The 14354-nt window shown below is 35.5% G+C and overlaps 1 protein-coding gene across 10 annotated transcripts in view; it reads left to right on the top strand.

Annotated features, from left to right (window-relative positions):
* Positions 1 to 14354, top strand: part of LOC102690903 (dachshund homolog 1) — a 183290-nt gene that overhangs the window by 23558 nt on the left and 145378 nt on the right. The gene's annotated exons all lie outside the window — the stretch shown is intronic.

Below are 14354 nucleotides of genomic sequence, written 5' to 3'. Positions count from 1 at the left end.
CATGCAGCAGTTCTGCACACCTGCCAAGCTGAGCTCATATTGCTCTTATCGAAGCAAATGACAGTTGCTGACAGCGTTTGTTTAACGTGCCTTATTCTCCCCCTTTACATAAGTATAAATTGTCAATTTAGCTAAATAAGAAATATGGAACTAATTAAAGAAATGTCTCTCAAAGCTTATGATATGGTGAAACTGGGGGTGGGACTTCAGGGCTCTTTTAACCCTTCGTAAGTCTCTTTATTCACATTGTACTGTATGTTGGCAAACATCCGGCCAATTCATTAGGAAATTCTGAAATGATTATTTTCACACCTGTTTTCTCAGGACAGTATTAGTAGCTGAAGACGGTGTTAACCCTGTTATGTTTGCTTTCATGAGTGACAGTTAAAATGTTGAAGTTTTTTTTCAATTGTCCATGAATGGTGTGTTTTTTTCTTAGTAAATTAGTATTAAAATTCCATGCTCTTCAAATTACAAATATTGATGTGCATAGTAGAACCAACTTGGAAGTAATACAGCCCTGCAGCTAAAGAACAAAGCAAATATTTCTGGTGTTATGAATTAAAAAAAGGGTTTAAAAAAAGGGTTTAATGATCCATAAACAAAGAAAGCTTCCTCTGTTTTATATCTTTATCTCTGGCTTAGGTACACTTTTTTTAATGTGTTTATTCATTTTTTTTCTGTAGGAATAGCCTGTGTCTCTGCCTGATTTGTATTTAGGAACAATACCTGCAATGCAAATCCTGATTCTGTATGCACATGTTCTGTCTGGAGTTGAAAGCTTTGGTTCTTTAAGACTGCTGTAAATATCACTGTTTTACTTAAAATATTAAGTATGGACTTTTGCATACTTTTGTTTTGTACACTTTTAAGCTCTGGGGTTATGCATGAACTAGGGAGATTTTAACATGTAGATTTTAAGCAATCTTACAGTTCTAAGGAGATTTTACCTTGAAGTTAAGCTGCAATTTAAAAATATTTTCAATGTTTTTCTCCGACTTTTTATTGACAGTTGATAGAAAAAAGCTTGTCATCTTCCATAAAAAACACTAGATGTTGAACTGATAACCACATGCTTAGCTTTAAAGACAGCTAAGTGACTTGCCTTTTATTGTTTAGTTTTGCAATGTGTTACACAAGTAATGTTGAAGTTATCGACACACACAGCCACAAAGGTTGATTCCGTTACTAGGTCATTGTCAAGGCCAAGTTGAAAACGATACCAGGGGTTAACAACTGCCGATAGATGGGCTGTTATTTCCATGTTAATTCGGACTTAGGTTTTCTTGTTATTGTCTGCCTTTCTGTATGTTTGCAAGTAATTAGATAAGCGATTAGCTGAAACTAAGCAGAAGAGGATCTAGATGTGTTATTGAAGTTAAAATAAAAAGGGGTTATTGAATTGTGTTGTAACTGAGCCTCTTTTAGCTTTTATGGGCCCCAGGCAACTTGGAGGAATCAAGGACAACTGGGTGAGATTTTATTAAAGTATGAAATGAGAGGTCACACATTCTAAGTCCCTCACATGCCATTCTGCTGCTTGGTTTTCTTCTTGCTTTCCCTGGCCACCTCTCTATGAGTTATTCATGAAAGAGTTTTTCTCATTTATCCCCTTTGGGTCCATGGTGTTGCTCCTTCAGTTGCATATACTACTTTAATTCCTGGTGTATCTGCTAGACACAAGCCTTGTCCAGCAGCCCTTTTAATTAATGGGCATGTCATGCATTTATCAGGAGCACATGACCAGCATGCAGAAGATGCGTAGAAGATTGGGAAAGTAAATATTTGACAGCTCTGACTTTTATACACTGGCAAGCAAACATTACATTAGACGGCTATTGAATAAGGATATTGCATGTATAGGATTTGTTTTTTTTAAAGACAACTTTGCATTTAAATAAAAAATACATTTGTAAGCAGCATAATGTCTGTAGAGCTAACACTCGAAAGTTCCTTACATTAAGTAAACTCTCAATGCCTCCTCCTTCACAGCTACTTAGGAACATTGTAAGATAAAAAAAAATCCCGGCGCTTATCCTGTAACAGCTGTTGATAATGCCATAGTTGCCATAAGAAACCCCCCAAAAAATAAAAAGTTTATCCAGAGACAGCTTTGATCTTAAAACATGTGCTGTTGTGACAGACTGTCAGGCACATACTGCCAAGTTAATCTGCACTCATTAACACCATAGTCTCTGTGTCAGTTTGTTATCATGGAAGCCTTGTGTGATGACCGGCTCTGTGTTCTGTGATTGTGTTCTCCAGTCAGTATGCAGGAGGCTCCACTGAGAGCAAGTAAAGACACAACAAATGAATAACGAAACCACTAAGATCTGTTGTGTTTTTAATGCATTCTTAGTATATATCACCAACATAAGTGCACTTGTTTTGTTCACTTATTGATCACAATTAACTTGGCTGTTGATCCTAATGAGCACGCTGCCATGATAGATACACTGTGCATCAGTAAAATACAGCATTAGATATTTAAACTCCTGGAGTCCATAGAGAATAGACAGAGTGAGCACTGGAACTGAAAAAGGGCTTGCAACAGCTTAAGTGAGATAAGGAGGAAAAAGAGAAGTACATTTAATAAACAGAAGTACAGAAAGAATCTGTAACGTACTGTATAAGTAGCTCTTGAAAACAATCTGTGTAATAGTTTAGTGAGTATTTTTATTAATAAGTCAAGTGATTCTAATAAATAGGCTTGAAAGTTATAAGGCTGTCACATGCTTTTGATAACATCTTTTCTGAAAAGTCTCTCATATCCAGTCACATTTGCAGCTAATTTGTATGCTGCTCTTAACATTTCTGTGTTTGTGCTGGCTTTAAGTACCACAAAGCCTTTAATTGTGAGGTTTTACATTTTGCAATTAAAATCTACCCTTTTTGCTCTGAGGAATGAATGATGAGCCTTTGATGTACTTTAATCAGTTTAGATGTATTGTAGTTTAAGGAGCATAAAGATGCAAGATACATTTCTGATTTTAAATTGACATACTCCTCTACCTTTGAAGATGATAAGATTTCCTGCTGAAAGCATTATAATTCAGTACCCAAAATAAAACAGAAAGATTCAGATTTTAATCTCAAATTCAGAAGTGGACAAACTGGGTGATAGAAAGCTGGCTTCACACTCTCTAATAATAAAATGACACTTATTATAAAAGTACGTGCTGAAAATAAATTGTGTATAATATGAAATAGAAACTGTATGTGTGTTATATTTCCATGAACAAATACCTCTTCTGAATATTCACAATGGTTCCTCTAATAATGTTGGCTCTGAGTATTAAATGTTGTTCCAACTCTTCATCGTAAATGGCTTGTACACATTAAAAATAAGTAGAAAAATCTAAGTTTTATAGGCAAAAGGACAAATAATTAGTACTCTGTTTCATAAATCAATGTAATTGCAATTTGCAAGTATGTTTAACACCCATTTGCCTTAAATTATTTTTACCTCTTGGTACATGGAGATAACACCAATGTAGAGGATAATTGCAAAAACAGTTTGTTGGTTTTCAGTTCCTCATTTACTTGTATATTTGTAAGTATATGATAATCGTATGCTGCACTGGATTCGAGCAATGATTGGCATCAGTGTTGCTGGGTGATGAATTACATGGAAGTTTTCAAATGCAAACTACAGTACACTAGGGACTGACTTTAGAACATCAAATCTACACAAAAGCACTGAACGACCTTTGAACTCAATTCTCCGGGGAGGGAAAAACAAAACAAAACATTTATGCACCTTTTTCCAGGAAGTTACAGAAATACTTGGTTAGGCATAGTCAGCCTTTTTTGACTGCACTCATAAATTATGATTACTTGTAAAAATAAACCTATTAGTTTAGTTCCATATTGTTGGTTTATGTAACACTATAGCATTGTTTAAGTTCATGGAAATTTAAGTACATTTTCTCTGTACTGCATAAAACCATCAGCATCATGCAGATTCTGTTAATGTCTACAGAATACTTGGTTGTCACAACCCATTCAACATTGAGCTCGTTTCTGAGCTTCCTTGTCGGAGCAAAGCTGTACCTGTACTTTTAACAGCAGGGCCCAGTAAGAGCTGTGTAACACTATAACTTGTCAGTGTAAACAAACAATTGCCCCGAGTGAAGTACAGGTGACAGTACCAATGACAGCTGGCTCATTAATGACAATTACCTGGTGTTAGTAAAAGAAAAGTGAAAACAGGCATTGTTACTTCCTTAATTATTCCAACATGCATGATTTTAGGCACAGAAAAATGTAATAATAAGAAAAGAAACTCACTTAACTAGACACAGTGTTTACACAAAATAAAAATGTGAATGTGTTTTGCAATTTCTGAAGGCACTTGGTGTCAGTGAGATGTACTGTAAAGTCCTTTCTGTTTTATATTTCTTGAGCTGTGAGAATTTTATTTAGTGTTTTAGAAATGCTGTGAATGTTTTCTTTTAGGCAAGATAACTGATGCAAATCCTTCCTTTTGACAAACGTAAAATACCCAAAGACTTAAATAACATTTTAATTAAAATGGTGTCCTACGAAAAGTTAATTAGTAAAGCACACATTTTCAAACGCTAAAACTAAATTGACCTTATTGAAGATTTAGATAAGATTTTCAATAGTGGATGAATGTAAGAATGAACATTTGTAGAATGTTTTTTTTTGTATACAGTACACTATTTTGGAATTGAATTTAGTTTTTCATTAATTGTCGACATTTCATGTATAATTTGTTTTAATAGAATATATTTATCTAAAACATTCACAATGTTTTTGTCATTTAATGATCTAGCCTTAAAGGATGTGTGAATTTGCAAAAAAAACACAGGGAGAGTATTTTAAAATTCTTCAATCAGACACAGAAAAAACTAAAAAGGTTTGGCCACTTGATTAGCACTGATTTCCACCATCTGCTGTTAGTTACTGAGGATCTAGCTCTGACTGAACACTATAGCTGCTTAATTTGTGCAGTTCCTAGAAACTGAAATCTCTCAGCAAGCAAATTAACAAGAGCAGGGATTCGGCAATAATGGAGCTCCTCGGCTTTTGTTTCCCTCTGACAGATGGACAGGGTGTGCTCAAATTGAATTCAGCTTTAATTGCATTGTGCCATTTAAAATTTATCTGCTCCACAGATTTTGTTTACAGGTTTATAGGATTCTGAAATGTCTCAGATTTTTTTTCTCTCAATATGGAGAGAGATAAAGCATGCTGTAATTCTTTAGGTCCAAGGTATTCATTACCACTCTTTGCCCTCCAGGGGAAAATGTTCAATAGGGCAGATAGTCATTTTTTTCAACATAAGCTTAACTGATACATAAGATTACAAATGCAAACATCATAAATGCTGCCTGCTCAGATGTACAGTGGAAAAAAAAATCTAATTTCTGTGTCCCTTTGACCTAGCACTATAATGTTTCTTTATTTTGTGGTGCCTCTTTATATTTTTTTATTGCAGAGTCCTGTTTTTTTGAGACCCATCAATAGGAATTGCATATGGAAGGCACAACTGCAGGGTAAAATATCCAGCCCAGAAAAGAATAAAATAATAACCTTTTTGCATTCTTTCAGACAATTTGGCTGTTTATTATGTAGAATGTGCTCAGCAGAAATGGCACAGGTGCTTCTATTAAGAGAGATATCAGCTTTGCCAGTGTTTGTATGAGTGGATTCACCCTGGATGAGAGAATGCTATATGGTTGGGTGTTAGGCCTATATTTAAGAATTTAGGCTTAAACATCACTATTTTACTAAGGGGGTTTAATCAATATTGTGTCTCTACACTCTAAACTTATCTTCGAGTTCTAGAAAGAGATCATTTTCTGTCGGATGACACGCCTAGGTAGAGTGACCACTTTGTAGTTAACATTATTATTCCAAGTGTTCTTTGTATAGGCAAAATTCAAAAGAAAGTCACACGCTTCTTCCTCTTTTTGTTAATTTCATTGTGACTGCTTTGGGTGACAAAATGGGATTATTCCAAGCATAAATTGGTTGCTGTCTCCTCAGCGACAGTACATATCAGCACACAAAGCAGATGTTTAATTGTTTGTTTCCAACGCAGGTTTCCTTCAGTGCTTCTTACATTTAGTGATTGAATGTCTGAAGTTCTGGGTGATTCAGTGCTAGTTATGGATGACATTCTTTGCTGGTATGAGGTGAGTCATGTTTGGGTAAGACTTCAGGCTCTGTAACTGCTGCAGTAATCTATAACAGAAGCCTGATAGTGTGTGATGCCAGCTACCACAAAAAAAAATATCTTGAGAATAAGACACAGAATCACACAGAAATACATGCAATATACCTCTTACCATGCTTTTTGTACATTAAATTGCAAAGTGTCATTTCAAAAAGTGAACCTAAACTGAAGTACTCTACTAGGATTATGTTCCTTTAGAAATTGTAACTAATAAACTGGACAAATATTAATCCTAGTTTATTTCCTGCCATGTGAATAAAGATCCCTGAAAGTGATCCTTTACTTTTTTTTGTGCAGCTTAAAGTAATGTTTACTCTCACCAAATCTTGCTGCTTACTGTTAGGAGTTTAGCAGGAAATGCTTGTTTCCCATTTGTAATCCCTCACGCTGATGAGAACATGCCCTCTGTCTGCCGTTATGCTGATCTGTTCTGCCAAGGAAACCAATCTGCTCGACTAGAGTGACTAAAAGATCTTTTTATAGTTACAATAAATATTTCCCATTCTGGGAGTGACATCACGACAATCAAGGATCAGATTCAATGGCATCATCAGTAATGTTTGCAGGGAGCTGGTGTACTCTGTGCCATGCTTGACAAAAGTGCCCGGCTTCTCTCCCCGTCACTTGGAGTTGGTAACTGCACAGATAAGCAACTTAGATTGCTCTTGGGCAGATCAAACAGATTTCTTTTCATGAAACATTTTAAAAAAATGTAACAAGTTTTTTTTTTTAAACAGAGCATGGAAATGTTAACATGCTGAAAAAGAATGTCAGTCTTACCATGTAATGTAGAATAAATGTACAGCTAATTAAAAAATAGTGATGTAGGCTATGAAGGCATTAGAAAGCTAAAATCTTTAATTGGAGACAGAAAAAAGGTTTTGTCCCTGGAATGCTTCTGGGAGAATGGAGATCAATTAACTGTGTATAAACAAACAGTGGGAAAAAAGCAACCATTACAACAGAGGAGTAGTGTCTCTACTGAGCTCCAGAGGCCTGTGGAGTGAAGTTTCATTAACTGGATCTGAAGTCCTGTGGCCTTCCATAAACACACATTAATTAAGGAAGGTTAAAATAAAGTTTCTGAGCTTGCAATATGTTAATGATCATGTGACACAGGGCTGTGGAAAGAAAGGTGCAGCAAAGGCCATATTATAAGCATGAAGCATTTAATGTGTGTACTTGGCAGGAGTTTCTGCAAATTAGTTGGTTATTTGCTGGTCTACAGCAAATTAAGGCGATTTTGCTTCAGTTGCTAATTTTGATGTGCAAATGTGGCAAATTGATTTTGCAAATGGGTGAAGGTTACTTTCCTTTTGCTGTTCTAAAAAATGTGAAATTTTAAAGAAAGCTTTTAAAATGATAATGCAAAGGAGACAATATTACGAATGTCAGAATGATAGATTTTGCAGGTATTCTGCAAATGCTGCAAAAATGAATAGCATTTATAGTAGTTTATTCTGTGTGTCTTATAAAATGAATTTAACTTCTATATTGGTGTCACTTATTGGTGTAAGTTATTTGATGTAGTAACTGTGTTTGCTCTGTCATGTAGAAATGTGACAAAGCTCAAATTTAATAAGCTGATTTCAATCTGTTTGGTGGATTGCTACATCATTCTTTTATTAAAGACTGCTGTGGTACTTTCTGACACAATAATATTAAGTGATCCAATTTGTCTACCAACAACTAAAATAAAAAAAAACTGATTAAATTAAACTGCAGCAACAATTAGAGCTTCAGTAATTGTGGGTGGGTGGGTGGGCATTAGGCTTTTATACCATTCAACACTGACGCTCAAGCTCAGTCAACCAAAGCAAGGCTGACACATACATTGACTTGGTGATTCTCCACGCAGGGCCTCACCCCTGCCCTCCTCAGCAAAGACCCTAAACGAGTGGAGCTGGAAAAGGCAGATTTTCAGTGAGACTCCCAAGTGTCCTGTCTGTACCAGCCCAGACAGCCATCTGCAAAAAGAGTCTGAAGACGCATTTCCCTTTTTTCTTTAATTTGTTGAAGTGTAGGCATTTGTCTTCAAGGTTAAAGGGTGTCTAGCTTTGTAGTGCATACTGTATTTTAAATTGTCTATGTATGTATTTTCACGTGGTAAGGATGTTTGTAGGGATAGCATAAAATACTGTAGACACTATTTTTAAGCTTAAAATAATACTTGCTTTTTTAACACTGTCAAGGTCAGTGATATTTGACCATTTTGATCCAGGATGGAAAACCTAATTCACTTGAGCATATTAAAGATATTACTGTTCAGTTACGATTGTGGCCGACAGCATCCATTTGAAAAGATTAATGCACATTTCTGTTTAGATAAATTGTACTTTTGCTTTAATAGTATATTAAGGTGGATTTAGAAAAGTGCAGTGACATTGCCTGGTTGTAGTATTTATATATATATCTTTGCAGTTGGGAAAAATCTCCTGACTCGGTAAAATGAGCAATGATGACATCTGTGGATGCAGGCCTGTTCATATCTTTGCTGGGCCTTTAGGGAAATAAATATCTGAGAACATTCGGTGAAATGAAGCTCACTCAATAAATCAACCTGACACAATAACACTTCTGGCACATGAGCCCTCCCTCCTCCCCGGCAGCACCTACCCCTTTCTGTTCCCGTGCTACCAAATGGTGCCTCCCCGAAGGCCTTTAACTCAAATCAACACACAAATACAGGGAGAATTTATTTGGAATAGGTTTTGTTCTGTTTAGCGCCTGATTGTTAGATGGACTGAACTGATAATAAATTTAGACCTGAGTACCGAAGTGCTGCTTTGAGCCTGTTGCATAGCAACCCTGCTTCTGAATCATAAATACGGTGGCAGTGTTACAGCTTTATTATACCTTGATAGGAAAGGTGATGTTAATGTAAAATCATCCTTCTTTAAAACAGTTCACAATATGTTTTATCATATTAAGATTTAACTTCAATGGAGGAAGCATGAATACAATTAAAATGGGAAACCACATTTTATTTAGCACTCGGCCCAGAGATCTTAGTTGCAAGTGCTTGAGGAGCATCTGAGGTTGTGATATTGTGCAGTGCCAATTGAGAAGGGTGTATATCTGTACAAACATGAGTAAAAAATTAATTTCCCCTAACAAATGTATGTGTACTGTAAGTCGAAGACAAGTAGAACACACAAGAAGGCACAATACTTTTTCCGATTCAGATGCCTCATATAGTCTGGAATTTTTTTTGGCCACCTGCCCTTCTGCTAAACCGCTTACAGACACTGGCCCAAGACATCTTTTCCGTCACGGAACAGCTGTACCATTTTGCCTAAACTTTGTCAGAAGCTGGGTTCAGCGGCGTAGTGCCCAAACAGCAGAGAGAGGCTCCCTTTCAAGCACTGTCTGCACAAAGAGCAGCGCAGTGCACTTCCCTGTGCGGAAGGTTCAGATGGGCCATTGGAAGCATTGTTCTGTTGAAGCTCGATCCCCTTCACAGTTTAACCACCCTGCCTTGTGTAATCTGCTGCTATGCTTTAGAGCAAATGTCATACATAGCAGTCACTCTCGGACAATCTCAGGGGCTGTTTTCCCTGTATTGCAGGGTTAGTGTGAGGACATTCCATAGTGAATCCTTGCATTTTATTTCAGTTATGCTTGTATGCTTTCTGTAAATGTCCCTAATTAGAAAATTAAGTCTTTCTGCCAGAATTCAGCTTATCCTGGGTCTGACAGCTAAAGTATGAAGAGGGGAAAAGGAATTGCCCCATATTGGAGCAAATGTCAATTTATTTTGAGCACTGCCAGGAGAAGTCAGTAGCAAACTTGGATTGTGAGCATGTTCCAGCTTCAGGAAGTAAATAAATAAAATGGGCTACTTTCTTATTTTTGGGGAGAGTAAAATGCATTTTTACTTGTAGGAGTACACGGTTCAGCTGAATTTTATTTTCTTGGGAGTGTGGCTGCTGGTTGTACTGGTGGTTTGTATAAGCCCCACTATTACTGTAACCTTAATGCAGCGTTATGATCAAAAACAAGAGGAGACTGTGTGGCCTGTCAGACACATGTGTTTTGATTGTATGCAGGTACTGGATCTAGGTCCTGTGCTTCAAGGTAGTTTTACTCTCCATTTTTTATGTCTGTTTTCAATTAAATTTACAAGGTTGATAAATTTCCAGCATATTTGAAACGTTTCTTAAATACACAGCTACAGTAGTGAACTATTATCTAAGTAAGCTTGTGTTCATCCACTCTTTAATTAAAGTCATGTTCCATTATGTGATACATCAACTGCTAAACAATCAATACATGTTACATTCATTAAATTCTTTTTAAAAGTGTACTGTACTTATTATTTAAAGGTATCAACAAGTATTTTGGTTGAACCGTTACTTCTCTTTCTCCAACAGAAAATGTTTATGAAGAGGAGTAAACACATTGTGTCACATAATGTTTATATAACACTTTTTCGATAACTGAAACTTAGCCAATACAGACTTTGGCGGATGTGCATAGTATCAGCTTGTGATGCACAATGAAAATGAAATTGATTTAGAAAATACAGCAGGAGTTTACAGTTGGAATAAATATGGATAAAGCCCAGATTTAGGAGAAGCAATATTATAACAGTCTTCAGATCAAACGCTAAACGGTCTATGTTCTGTGCCACTAAATTCCACAACTTGCTTGACTAATATGTATTGAGGCTTCTAAAACAGTTTGCCAGATTTCTTGTTATACTTCTGAACAGATGGTGGGATGTTCAACAATTTGCTTTGTTTTATTGTAGGATTCAAACATCATTCTTCTGGATATTATTTGAATTGAAAAAGAAATTAAATGTTCTGTTGAATTGGGAAAATCTCTAATGTTATTTTATTCAGTATACTGTGTATTTTAAGTATTTTATTGGTTGTTATTTCGATTATTATTTCTACTGATACAAAACTGGTTAATGTACAATAGAAAGAAATAGATGTACTGTTTATCTGCCCTACCTAAAGACCTCCCTTTATTGAACTGGTTTCTTACTTGTTTATCTTATTTATTTATGTAGCAGGGCTGCTGGTGCATAACGGCCGTTGTGAGTCATTCTAGTGGGAGCTGCTCTTCACTCTGGGATGAAGTGGATCCCTCCTATGTGTAAAGCACCTCTTCCTTTGGGATGAAAAGTGCTACATAAATGCAATTTATGACTATTACAGCCTATTAACTGAAAGGGGACAGCACTGACATCTCATTAATTGTATTTGCAACATTCTAGTCAAATTAAAACAATAAAGATAAGTGAACCCCTAAATTTGTAACTGGTCAATAAAGTTATTTAGGTAATGAAAATCAGATAGTTGCAATCAAATTCAAGCTTCTTTGTTTCACCATTGCATGTTGTCAACTGGTGACTCACTGCGTTTCATTTTTAAACTTAATAACAGGAGTGCTAATTAGATCTGTCTTGTGATGATGCTTTTTAGCACCTATTGTTCTAAGAAAAAAAGGAAGAAATCTGACTCTTCAGATGATATGACACTCTATGACAGTTCAAGACTAATGTTTATATACAGAAAAGAAGACAAAAAACTATAAAAATGAGTATATAGAGGAAATAGGACAACAGTGTATAAATGAAATGGAAAAAGAAAGTTTTCAAATTTTTGCAAAATATGTATTCAGCTTCAGAATGTCAGACTCGTCCAACATTGGTGTTTTCACATATTCCTGGTGCACAATACAGTATGTCCAGTATCTATGTGCGCATTTAAATAGCATTAGTGCTCTCTGCTGTGGTTTATTCATTTATCAGTGTTATGTGGTAAAGCACATGGTAACAGCTATTTAAGGAACGCATTTTTCAACTTAAAACCAAAATATGTTATTTTTTTTATCCGACTCACCATTCTTATGAACGCATGAAAGTAACTGAATATAACTGTGCTGTGTTATAAATGGGGCATATCTAGTACGCTGGGAGAAAGGAACTGGCCCCACACAGCGAAACTGTCCGCTGAAAAGTAATCTGCAGTAATAAGCTCCATTTGTTTTGTTTAGGTCTTTAACAAAAAAAATCCCATTTTGAATCCTACTAACCCTCTTATCTCTGTTTGTTCAGTTGTTTTTAATGCCACATACTGAAAGAATTTCAATAGCCATTTCGCCATGAAGTCATTTGTTATCCTTCATCAAGCCTTTGTCTGCTCCATTGTAAGATAGATCCCAAATGTTTGAATCTTCCAGATGGAGCACCCTAGACACTCCCCCCACAAGTTTTTAAAAGATGACATACAGTACATGCCTTCGATTTCTGTCACAGGGTTAGCCACGCAATGCCACAGTGCATGAAGCTTTGATCTAATGCTGTAGATGTTTAAGAAATTAAAGAACCTCAGTGTCACAGGCCTTGATTTGGATTCTTTTGCCTTTGTGTTGTTCTTTAGTTTGCCACATGCTCAGACAGGGGCTCGAGGGATAGCTGGGAAGTGTGGATGTATTATATCTACCCAGTTGTCTAATTCAGCTGCAATTTGCAGTGAGGAAATACAATTTACATGTTTCCTAGGGCTATTGCATAAGGAGTCACTCACAGATGCAGAGCCCTGTGTATACCTGGGTCGGGTCTGTCTGTGCCTTTTAGAAGTGTGTGTGTAAAACAGGGACAGAGGGAAGGAAAGGCTCTAACCCTCTCAAAATGAGTCTTTTGGTTTGATGACATATTTAATATCATTACTAGAGTGCTACTCTTTCATTTTGTTTTACAACTGTGACTTGAATTTTCCATGTCACATTTGTTTGTGTGACACAATATCTCCTTTTGCTTGTATTGACAGCATCTGTTTTTATACTTATTTTAATGGATGTCATTAATAGAAATTTGCATTTAAACAGGGTTTCCATTAATAATTTATAATATACATTTTTACTTTAGAAATAGCTAGTAATGCCTAGGAAATACTGGTCTGAATTAAATATATGCGATATATAGCTCCCTAGAGTCTTACTCCCATTCAAAGCACCAGCCTTTTTTAAGATTTAATAACATTAGACACTTTTTTATTCCCATAGACACTTATATTTACCTGATAAGTGATAAATTGTGTTTTTTAAATAGCTTTCAATTCTAAAATAAAACCAGATTGAACCACTAGTTAGTACTAAACCTTTAATCAACATAACTTATCCTTTCATAGAGGCCTAATGGTATGATTGGCTTGGTTTAAAACTATTGCAGTCAATTTGTGGAAGTAAATTTAGATAAATAAAAATAAATTAATCACACAATTATATACATGCTAAGGATTTAATAAAACATGCTTTCTCTTTTGATGTTCTAACAAGATCATACTAATATCTAAGTGAACTGTCTGGTTTACTATAGCTGATAAGAGATATAATTTTTGATTAATTTCTGAGGTCGGGCTTTCCGGAAGCCGTAGAAGTGTAGAGTCAAAGAATACATTATCAGTAACCCCAATTTCCAGAGATAAGCCACTTGCCTTCCTATCAAAACTAGCATCGTTATTTCAGAAGTGTCCTTTTTGTCCTTCCATTCAGTTACAACAGTGAAAAGCAAAAATATATAACTTTTCTGTAAAATAATTTCATCTGTAAACTTTAAAAACTGAGAGATGCAACGCAGGAGATGGAACATAAAAATCTTGAGTTCAGTTATTTAGATATATTCTTGAAATTTGCTATGCAGCAATTACATGCTTTAGTAAAATGCACTGCAATCCATTCATACGTTTAAATATTGCTTTTATTAAAACAACATTATTTTAATTTAGAAGAGATTATTGCAGCAGAGGTTTTTAAATTGGAATATAATGATATAATGGAATATAATAAAATGTTGTCATTTTTCCAAGAAAAGATGTATATATTTTTTGTGTGTGCATAGACCACAATTTGTATGTGTGTTCATTTTTAATTCTTGTACCAATAATGGCAACCACAGGCAAACTGAACATACATCACCAGAAAATAGCTATTATGTCCTTCAGCATTCAGGCAACAACACAGGAACTATTTGCAAGAAATGCTTGAGAACTCTAAAATCAACAAGTGCAAGTGTTATGCACAAAAAGCAGCAAAGCTAAGACTTCAGTCTTATAATTCACTTAAGAAACATGAGCAACATATATTATGTTTTTAATTTTTTAAAATTTAACAGGATAGAATAAGTATGTATTAA

Source organism: Lepisosteus oculatus, chromosome 15, assembly GCF_040954835.1.
Source record: "Lepisosteus oculatus isolate fLepOcu1 chromosome 15, fLepOcu1.hap2, whole genome shotgun sequence".
NCBI lineage: Eukaryota > Metazoa > Chordata > Actinopteri > Semionotiformes > Lepisosteidae > Lepisosteus > Lepisosteus oculatus.
This window is presented reverse-complemented; position numbering and strand designations above follow the sequence as displayed.